The sequence below is a fragment of the Anomalospiza imberbis genome, chromosome 13, assembly GCF_031753505.1.
Source record: "Anomalospiza imberbis isolate Cuckoo-Finch-1a 21T00152 chromosome 13, ASM3175350v1, whole genome shotgun sequence".
Lineage (NCBI taxonomy): Eukaryota > Metazoa > Chordata > Aves > Passeriformes > Viduidae > Anomalospiza > Anomalospiza imberbis.
The window spans coordinates 17070640-17080800 of record NC_089693.1 but is presented as its reverse complement, the minus strand read 5'-3'; positions in this window follow the sequence as shown (position 1 = coordinate 17080800).

The following is a 10161-nucleotide window of genomic DNA, read 5'->3' as shown; positions in this document are numbered from 1 at the left end:
TCTCCTTCTCCAGCTGCCTCTGAATGGACTCACTCCCACGCTCCAGCCTGTGGCAAGAGAACCTTCTCAAGAGCCTCTCCTGATGAAGCAATGTCTCCTGTGGCTGCAGTGGCTGGGGGACACCATGGTTTCCCCATACATTTCCCTGGGTGACAAGGGCTTGAGTTGTCCTTGCCTTTGTGCCTCCACTTGCCCCATGCAATGGCAGTGGGACAGCTCTGTGAACCAGAGAGAGCTGTTCCAGGCCGGTAAACCTCTTCAGGGAAGGAATGAAACTTTGAATCATCCCTCATCATAGAATCATAGACTCATTTCAGCTGCAAAGGCCCTCTAAGATCATTGAGTCCAACCATTAATGCAGCACTGCCATGTTCACCACTAAACCATGTCCCCAGCTGCCACATCCACTTGTGTTTTAAATCCTTTCGGGGGTGGGGACTCCACCACTGCCCTGGACAGCTGGGTCAGTGCCTGAACATCCTTTCAGTGAAGAAAATTTCCTTAATATCCAACCTAAACCTTCCCTAATACAACTCGAAGCCATTTCCTCTTGTCATCCTGGGAGCAGAGCCCAAGCCCCATCTGGCTGCTCCCTCCTGTCAGGGAGTTGTGCAGAGCCAGAAGGTCCCTCCTGAGGCTCCTTTTCTCCAGTCTGAGTCCCCCCAGCTCCCTCAGCTGCTCCTGGTGCTCCAGCCCATTCCCCAGCTCCATTTCCTTATCTGGATGTGCTCCAGCCTCTCAACATCTTGTCATGAGGGGCCCAGAACTGCCCCCAGGATTCAAGTTCAGCTCACACATAGTCTGACAAGTGGTTGTGTGGGCAAAAACAAAGACTAAGGTACTTGACTCCCAGGTGGGATCCAGCTGGAGGGAGAGCTGCTGGGGTAGAAGGACCAGCAGCATCGAGCCACAACCCACATTGCTCCTGGAAACTCTCCCGAACTTTGGTAAAAAGTTTAAACAAAGCTTGAGAACATTGCAGGAAAAATAATTCCATAAGGGTTCTATGTCTTAAACTGCCAGTAGCACACTCCAAGCAATATCAGTGCAGTTGTATCTTGAAAAACTTCCCCAAGAAAGCTCAAGAAATTGCTTTGCACACTCACAAAAAGAGGGATGGGACTGTAGATGCTGGCACAAGATCAGTACATGGTACAGGTGTAGCTGAGGGGTGAGGGAATGTTTTTTCCCAACAGGAGGAACAGGCAGCCACCATGACCAGATTTAAGGTAAGGTAGGAAAGAAGAGGTCAGTAGATTAAATTCTTCTGCTTCAAATTATTGCACAGAGCTAGGAGAGGTATTTATGAGAACATATGAATATGTTTCCAGATGTTAAACAACGATTAAGGACAACATAGCCCCAAAACAAGGGGCTAATGTACAGAAGCAAATTCCACTACTAGAGTAAGGATAAAATAGCTCAGAAACGAGGGTTTCTGGTGCACAGGCCCCTCCCCTCACCCCCCCAACCCGTGCCACTTCTTCCCTGGCACTTACATACTTAAATACCCTCCTCATGCTTCTGGTTGTTGAAATGACCTCTGGAACTTTCCCAGGTGCTCATAAGGAACCCTGCTGATCCTCCCCGTGGTGTAGTTAAAAGGTCATGGGGGACTGTGAGGCATCTGAGCAATTTAATACGCAGCGGGGTGTGAGTGGGGTGGGTCCAGCCCCAGGCAGGGCAGCACATTCTGAGGCTTTATCCCACAAGCTGTGCCGAGGAGCAGGATTTTAAACTGTTCCAAATCTGGGGCAGAGGCTTTTCTTCATAACTAGGGACAAGAGGATAACTAGGAACCAGAGGATTTTTCTTCTTGCTCTCCAAACCTTCAAGTTTCTAGGAATCCCACAGGTGAGGCAAAAAAATCCTCTGTGTCTGACTTCTACCCTGCCATATTAATGTCATACTGATGCATTTGCATCAGGAGCTGGGATCCACCTGTGTGGTATCCCAATGCATGACCCCCGAGGAAATCAGGGTGTGCTCCAGAGCACTCTGCTGCTCTCACTCCCTGGGTAATCCTTCCACCAAGCTCTCAGTCAAGGGAAAGACCAGCACCTTGGAAAAACTGCTAAATTTTCAATCTGGTTTCGATTTTGTTAACACAAATGTCTTGGCTTCAACTTTGTGTCTTGCATTGTTTCACACATGAGGCAGAGCCCCCCATATCTACTGCAGGGGGATAAATGTAGACAAGTCAGTGCAGCTTCAGCCTCCTACATGTCCTGTGCCTCCTGCATCACCTCTGCCTCTACTTATTTCACCTTCATCTCCTCTTCCTCCTGCATTTCCTGTGCCTTCTGCATCTTCTCTCCCTCCTGTGTTGCCTCTCATTCCTGCCTTGCCTTTGGCCCTTGTACACCTTTAATTCTGCATCCTCTGCCCAGTGGGGCAGCCCATACTGGTACCACACAGGACACAGTTCCATGCCCCTGTGAAAGACTTTCTGGAATTAATCAGCAGGAATTACTCCCCTGAAGAGGTCACAGCTGTCAGCCACATGTTGCGGGGCTGCAGCTCCTGAGAAGCAGTATTAGATGCAATATCAATTTCCTAAAAGTTAGAAAGTCATAGAATCCCAGAATGGTTTGGGTTGGAAGGACCTTAAAGCTCATTTTGCTTCACCTGCTGTGACAGGCAGGGACACCTTCCACTAGACCAGGTTGCTCCAAGCCCCATCAGTACACACTTCTTATCATAAGAAGTGCAGGGTTCTAAATACTTTTTGTTCAAACCAAGCTTTGAGAGAAAGGAAAAAAGATAGGAAACTATAAGAGGGTGTGACAAATGGGCTTTTCAGGAATGGAAAAAAAAAAAACCAAAGCAATTGTAAGATTTGTTAAGAAGAAAATTCTTTTTATGCCTTAAAGACATGACAGACGATGCTGAGAAAGCACTGTAATGGCACAGTCAAAAGTAATCTGAAAATGAAGTTTTCCATTGTGGGCCTCCTTTGACCCCATTAACTGCGGACATTAGAGCATTTCATGTCCTTTTTTTATCCTGTTAGGCATCCATGGGGCCTCAGTTAAGCTGGGCTGTCACTCAGGACACTGAGCAATGGGCTGTGGTGGCTCTGATGTGTCAGCAAAAGACGTTTAACTGTAGGACAAACAAATGTCTCTGGCCTTCAAGAAACAATTTTCCAAAGGTTGAACTCGTATTGACTTATGCCAGTGCAGCAGAGAAATGCACTCAGCCCTCTCATTGCAGCCTACCGGGAATCAGCAGCATTTCCTGTGAGGGAAAATAGTGGAGAGGAGCCAGGAATGAATAAGCAGCCTCATTGCATTGTGGATCATAAAACCTCTTCCTATGAAAGGGCTAAGTAGGGCTTGTTAAAGCATTGATGAAGCCAAAGAATAAAATTACAATGAGGTATACAGGATAAAATTATAACCTTCAGGTAGGTAAGTAGGTTGAGGTAGGAAGGAAACAGGTAATAAAGGAATTGGCCTCTTTGGGAGGTAGCTTATATCATCTTCTCCTGGAGCATCTTTCCCTGTCATAGAATATCCAGTGAAGAAACCTCTCCTAATATCCAACCTCAACCTTCCCTGGTGCAACTTAAGGCCATTTCCTCTGGTCCTACTGCTGTATGTCACATTCCCCAAGAAGGATATGCATCGCACAAGGACCTCAGAAACAGCTTCTGCACTTCTGCCCATGACACAGGGACCATGTGTGTCTGGGACCGTCTTTTTGTTCCCACCACTGAAGTGGCCTGAAGGAAGCCACTGGAGTTTGCTGACGTGCTGGAGGGTGGTGATGTGTTTCTGAATGTCCTACGGGAGGAGCTGAGCTGGGCTGACTGGGCTGATGCCAAATCATGGCAATGGATGAGCATTAAATAGGGACTTACTTTGTCTCAGGGTCCCGTGGCTGGCAGCAAAAACATGGTGAGTGACTCCCCAGCACGGAACCTAGACAAGATCGACCTTTCAACACTGTGAAATCCTGCAAGAATCTTTAAATTAGTGACATTTGTTGGCAATGGTATCTACAAGCAACAGTTTTTCTTCTAGTCAGAGAAGAAGAGGAAGTGAGAACACGTGAGGGAAACAACATGGTGGCACCAAGGTCAGTGGAAAAACAGAAGGGGAAGAGATGCTCCAGGCATTGGAGCTGAGAATCCTCTGCAGGCTGTGGCAAAGACTGTGTTAAAACAAACTGTCCCCCCATAACGCACGAAGTCCACAGGGGATGCACAGAGCCACTTGCAGCCCATGGGAAAAGTGCTCACACTAGAGTGGGTGGATGCCAGAGAAAGCTGTGATCTAGTGGGAAACCCAAAAAAGAGAGAAGGCCTCTGCTTCCAGAGGGGGAGAGAGAGAGAGAGAGAGGGCCCTTGCTCCCAAACTAGAGCAGCCTAGCCTTAGAGGAATGCACCCTGTGGATGAGTGATCCATGCCACAAGTTTTGGGAATGCTGTTTGTCCATGGGAGGGACCCCACAGCAGAGCAGGGACAAGACTCCTGTCCTTGAACAAACAAAAGATCTCAAGTGACAAACTGACCAAAACTCCCATGCCTTGTCTCCCTGTGCTGTTGCTGGAAAGAGGGAGGGGCTGGGGGGGAAAAAGATGTTTCAAAAGCTTATTTTACTTCTCATTATCCTCCTCTGATTGCTAATAATAAATTAACTTTATACTTTTAAATTTGAACCTGGTTTGCCCTTAGAGTGCTTTTTCCCCAAGTCCTTATCTCAACTCATGAGCCCTTCATTAAATTCTTTTCCCTCTCATCTGCCCAACTCTCTGTAACAAGAGAAGATAAGAGAATTACTTTTGTGGGTGCCTGGCATTTGGCCAGTGTTAAACCATGACAGAGTGAAAGGCATCCATGACCCAAGGAACTCCAGACCCTGACAGACACAGGCATGCAGACCACTTAGGAGGATTGATCTTATGCTTTCAATAAATCTTCTCTTCTGCCCAAAATCCTTCCATTTTCCCTCCCACACTGACTGCAATTTTCAGCATGTTTTTTGGTGTTCTCCATTACATCCTTGGTAGAAGTGTCCCAAACCAGTGCAAAGGCTGGACCCTCCAGGTGTGATCTCACTTTTGATGCAAAGTGATTAACTTTGACATTACCATTTCACAAGCACAGATGCTTTATTCAAGGGCTATAGCACAAAAGAGCTGAAGAAGTGTGTGTATCAAGAATTAAGGCCCTGGCACAGTTTGCCCCATACCTGGAAGTGTCCAAGGCCAGGCTGGACAGAGCTCGGAGCAACCTGGGATAGTGAAGGTGTCTCTGTTCGTGGCAGGGAGTGGGACAAGATGAGCATTAAGGTCCCTTCCAACCCAAACCAGTCTGTGATTGTGATTCACTGAAATTCAAGTACAGGCTGGGGCTTCTCCCTGCCCACAGTGGAGCTGAAGCCTGGTCCATGGTTACAGCTGAGGGTCATTCTGCTTCTTGTGATTTTGGCCACCACAGTGGGGCCACGGTGACTCTGTGGCTTGCAGGAGAGGGTGACTGGGGGCAGGCAGTGTCAGGGGGAGCCCAGCAGCAATGCCAGTGTGATGGTCGGTGCAGGTGGGCACCCACGAGGCTGCAGCAGCTCTCAGCAGGCCCAGGAGGGGCTCCAGGGGCTCCATTATGCCAGCAGTGCACTGAGAAAGACTATCCCCAAACTGGAAATGGTGTGTTAGTGACCAAATTGCAGATTTTCCCTAATTAACACAGATGCCAGAGAAACGTTTTTAAAAGGATGTAAGAAACTCAACAGCTGTTGAATTTGCACAGCCAACATGCCCCATGGGCAAGAGAACACGGTCCTCCCAGAGGAGCTGCTCTGCATTGCCTCTGGCCTCCCAGGCATGACCCTCCAGGGACACCTGCAAAATAACCCCAAAAAAGAGAATTATAACTTTCAGTATGCAAGGTGCCACTTGTATCTCCACCAAACACAAGGGATGCACCACCATCTCTGCCTCTGCTCTTGGCTAAATGCTTTTGTATTCCACAGGCAGTGACAACCACCTTCTCTTTCCCCAGCAGCTGTGAAAGATGTAAACCTGCTGTCTCGGCTAACCTGCCCTCTGCTCCCAGGAACAATTTCTTCTTCCTCTCCAATTACTCGCTCTATTAACACAATAAAACTATGCTTAGAAGGATTTTTTCCTTGTGAGAGTGGTGAGACCCTGGCACAGGTTGCCCAGAGAAGTTGTGGCTGCCCCATCCCTGGAAGTCTTCAAGGCCCAGTTAGACGGACCATGGGTGGAGTTCCCTGCTGAGAACCAATTCTTTGCTGATTTTTCCCTTGTTAGGAATGATGACAGGCTGCCTTGTGCTACATTGGTGCTCTGCTTTGCTCTGGAAAGCAGGGAGGTTATCAGGCCACCACAAGCTCCCTGCACAACATTGGAGCTGTTTGGGACACAAGGTCTAACAAAAATCAAAACCTAGAGAAAAGACCAGTAGCAACAAAAAAATTAGAGGAAATCATGGGCTTGGGAGGTCCTTCCCAGAGGACAGAGTGAGTGGAACATTATTTCTGTAGCTTTCTCTGGATCATGAACTGTTTCTTACCCAGATATTCACTCCTGCATGGTGTAGCAAAGGTCCCTCTGGACTGGAGGCTGCAAACGGGCTGTGCCACACACTGAGCTCCTCCCTGTGCAGCCTGGCAGAGGCTCACAGGCAGGGCCCTCGAGGGAAGGATATGAGCAGTGCCCAGGGGTGCACTGCAGCACAGACACAGCACAGGAGCTGTGGACCCGTGGATGCAGCTCCTGACCCTCACACTGCAAAATAAACAAGGGCATCAAAGCATGCACATCAAACCCTTGCCAGACTCCCGGAGTGCTCCAACACCCCAGCTCTCCTCCAGACCTCTAAAATCACAGGCACATTTACATTTCTTGGGAAGTTTCCACAAAAACGCAGTCCAAGGACTTCCCAGAGGATCACCGGAAAAAATGCAGAAGCCTCAATATCTGAAGGTAAAAGTAGTCATTAAAAAGGCATAAACAAAGGGCATCATGATTGTTTTGCCGACGTCTCCAGGCTTGAAAGGAGGCTGAAATAACCTTTATGTAATCCCATTAGCATTTTCCAGCGAACACAAGGCATTTTAGGAGGCTGAACGATATCTTTTCTTATCATCCAGAAAGGTTAGAGGTATTTATCTGATTTAATATTTTATAATTTATATTAAGTGACACAGAAGATTAAAGCAGGCAGGCCAATAGGTGGCTGCAGTGACACAGCAGAAGCCACACTCTGCTCTTCCAGCAATGCCCAATGGCCTGGGCACGAGCCAGGTCTGGGAACAACATCCCTTGACCATCAGCTCTTCAGAAAAGTGGATTTTGTGTTGTGCCCTGCTGTGGTGAGGACCCCAGATTCCAAGGTCAGCTCCCCCACACTTACAATGCTGCCACTTGACCCTATTTCGGTGTCACATTTGCAGGAGCTGGTGCTCTACCATCACATTCCCAGGGGATGAAACATCTTATGGAATCATAGGATCATGGAATTATTAAGGTTGGAAAAGCCCTCCAAGATCATTGAGTTCAGCTGCTAGGTTCACCACTAAACCATGTCCCCAGGTGCCACATCCACATGTTTTTTTGAACACTTCCAGGGATGGTGACGCCACCACTGCCCTGGACAACTTGTGCTAATGACTGACCACTTTTTCTGTGAAGAACTTTTCCCCAAAATCCAATCTAAACTTCCCCTGGTACAATTTAAGTCAGTTTCCTCTCATCCTATCCCTTGTTCCATGAGAGCAGTGCTCAACCCCCACCTGGCTGCACCCTCCTGTCCAGGATTTATGGAGCCCAAGGTCCCCTCTGAGCCTCCTATCCTCTGGGTTGAGCCCTCCCAGCTCCCTCAGCTGCTCCAGACCATTTCCCAGCTCTGGACACACTCCAGCTCCTCAATGACTGTCTTGGAGTGAGGATCTCTTGCAGTGACTGTATCTTCATCTTGCCTGTCCTCTGTCCTTTCCTTTGTGGGAAACACAGCCTTGACCAAACTGCTGCATCCTCCACAGAGGGAAGGAGTGAGATGCCCCTTCTGTGGAAGAGGGAGGAAGGGAGAGTGAGAGAAGAGAGAAGATTCAGGGTTTTGGTCTCAAAAATAGGTTCCAATTTCCAGGAGGACCCAAGGCAGGCAGTGCTCATGTGGTCAGGCACAAATGCTCTCCACAAGGGTGACTTTGAATCTGGAGGAGCAGCAGGTCAGGAGCAGCACCCCTCTCTGGGACCCCAAATTGTCCCATCTCACCTGCCCTGAGGGCAGGTGGGGACCAAGGACCAGGGACCAGGTGCTCCATTTTTCCAGCCATGCAGTAAGCATTGCCTATTTTTCATCTCTGGTAGGGAATTGAAATGAGGAGGTTATTCTTTGCTGAAACATTCTGGAAAGTCATATCTGAAATCTCTCACTTTTCTCTTCCATCTGTTTATTTTTACCACTTAATAACACGTCTGTCTCGTCAACTATTCCTGACACTGTGGCAAGAAAATCCAACTCAGGAAAGACAGATTTATCAAAGAGACATTAGCTCTTCCTCACTGCGTGACACCACGTCAGTTCTTCTCCTGCACAAAAAGTCTGGTCTGTAATTTCAAAGCATGTCTTCTATCTCTTTGAGGGGGTGATATGACCAATATATTTGAAATTGTTGCTTGTTATGTGAAAGGTTATCCAAACTGTGAAGATAAGAAGCAGTTTCAAGTGCTTCAAGGAAGCCTCCTTTTTTTTTTTGATGTGTTTTTCTCTTCGCTGCCACATGATGTTACAGACCTAATTTTAAGATATTAGTAACAATGGCAAAACAGTCATTGAAATAATCTGTGATAGAGGACAGAACTCTGGGACAACATGAAAAGTCTGTGCTATCAATAATTTCTCACCATTAATAAGAAAATCGTGGTCTGCAAGCTTCACTGTGACACCAAACCTGCTCCTGCTTTCCCAAGAGGTGCCCCAGGTCTCTGCAGAGGTGCCTGAATGAAGGTCAGCAGTGTGAATCTCCTTTTGAGTCATCTTGGGTTTATTAGCTTGACAGTGGATGGCTTCACTCACCCCTTTTGTTTCAAACTGTGCTCCTGGTTTCTTTTCTGAACCATCCACCTGATGGGGAGGCCTGGAAGAACTGAATCTGAACAATCTGACATTTTCAAATGAACTGTTTTACCACTTTTTTCTTAATTTCTTTCCCTGCCATGAATTTTGTTTTGTAAGTTTTGAATCCAGCTAAGCTGAACGAACGTCCTTGTTTGCTTTTTGGACAGGGAGCAGGCGTATTTCACTGAAACAGTGTTGAAACTCCCAGTTTGGTGCTCAGAATCACTCAGAACACATGCATTCTTCTGGGCATATTCTGGTAGCACAACCACAGTGTTAGTTGGGAGGGACATAATCCAACATTCTGTTGGAAGCAGGACAGTTGCCAGCATTGGGAGAGGAGAGCAGAGCTGTGGATGTCTCCATGTGCAAAACATGATGGATAAAGGCTGTCTGTGACACACTGGCTGTGAGAACAGCACCTGGGTTTAGTGATTCCCTCCTCACTGGAACTGAGCCTAGCTCTCCCATTTCTGCCTTGGGCACGGTCCCTGTTGTGCTCAGAGGAACTTGACTTCCAGTACCTGGTGTTCCAGAAGTGATCCTCAGCTAATGAAAACCCTCAGAATTTCAGAAAACAGGTGATTCCCATATCCTATCAGTTCACAAGATCACCCCTGTCACTCCGTGTCCACATGAAAGGCAGCATTAACTTCTAGAGACCAGGATAACCTGTCCTTTGGGAAGCTCCTTCCTTCCCTGGGAGTGAATGGCTCCTGAATGCCTTCAGGATCTCTCCTGCCTGTATGAGAAGCTACTTCCAAAAACTAGGTACAGAACACCAAAACCATGTTGTTGAATCTTGGAATTTCCCTGCGTGTCCCTCTATGTTTCATTACACTGCAAGCACATTCCATCAACAGCACCATGCACTCTGCCCTTATGAGGAGTAGGAAATGATCTGGCAGGTTCTGTACATCATGGAAAACCTCTTATTGCAGAAAATAAGGAGAACCTGCCAGTTTCTGAAGAGTAAATTCAGATTTACGTCTGCAAGGGAGAAGGGTTTGTTCCAAAAAGATGGAAAGTGTTAAGTGAGCTGGTAAATGAAATTACTCAATATTGCCCC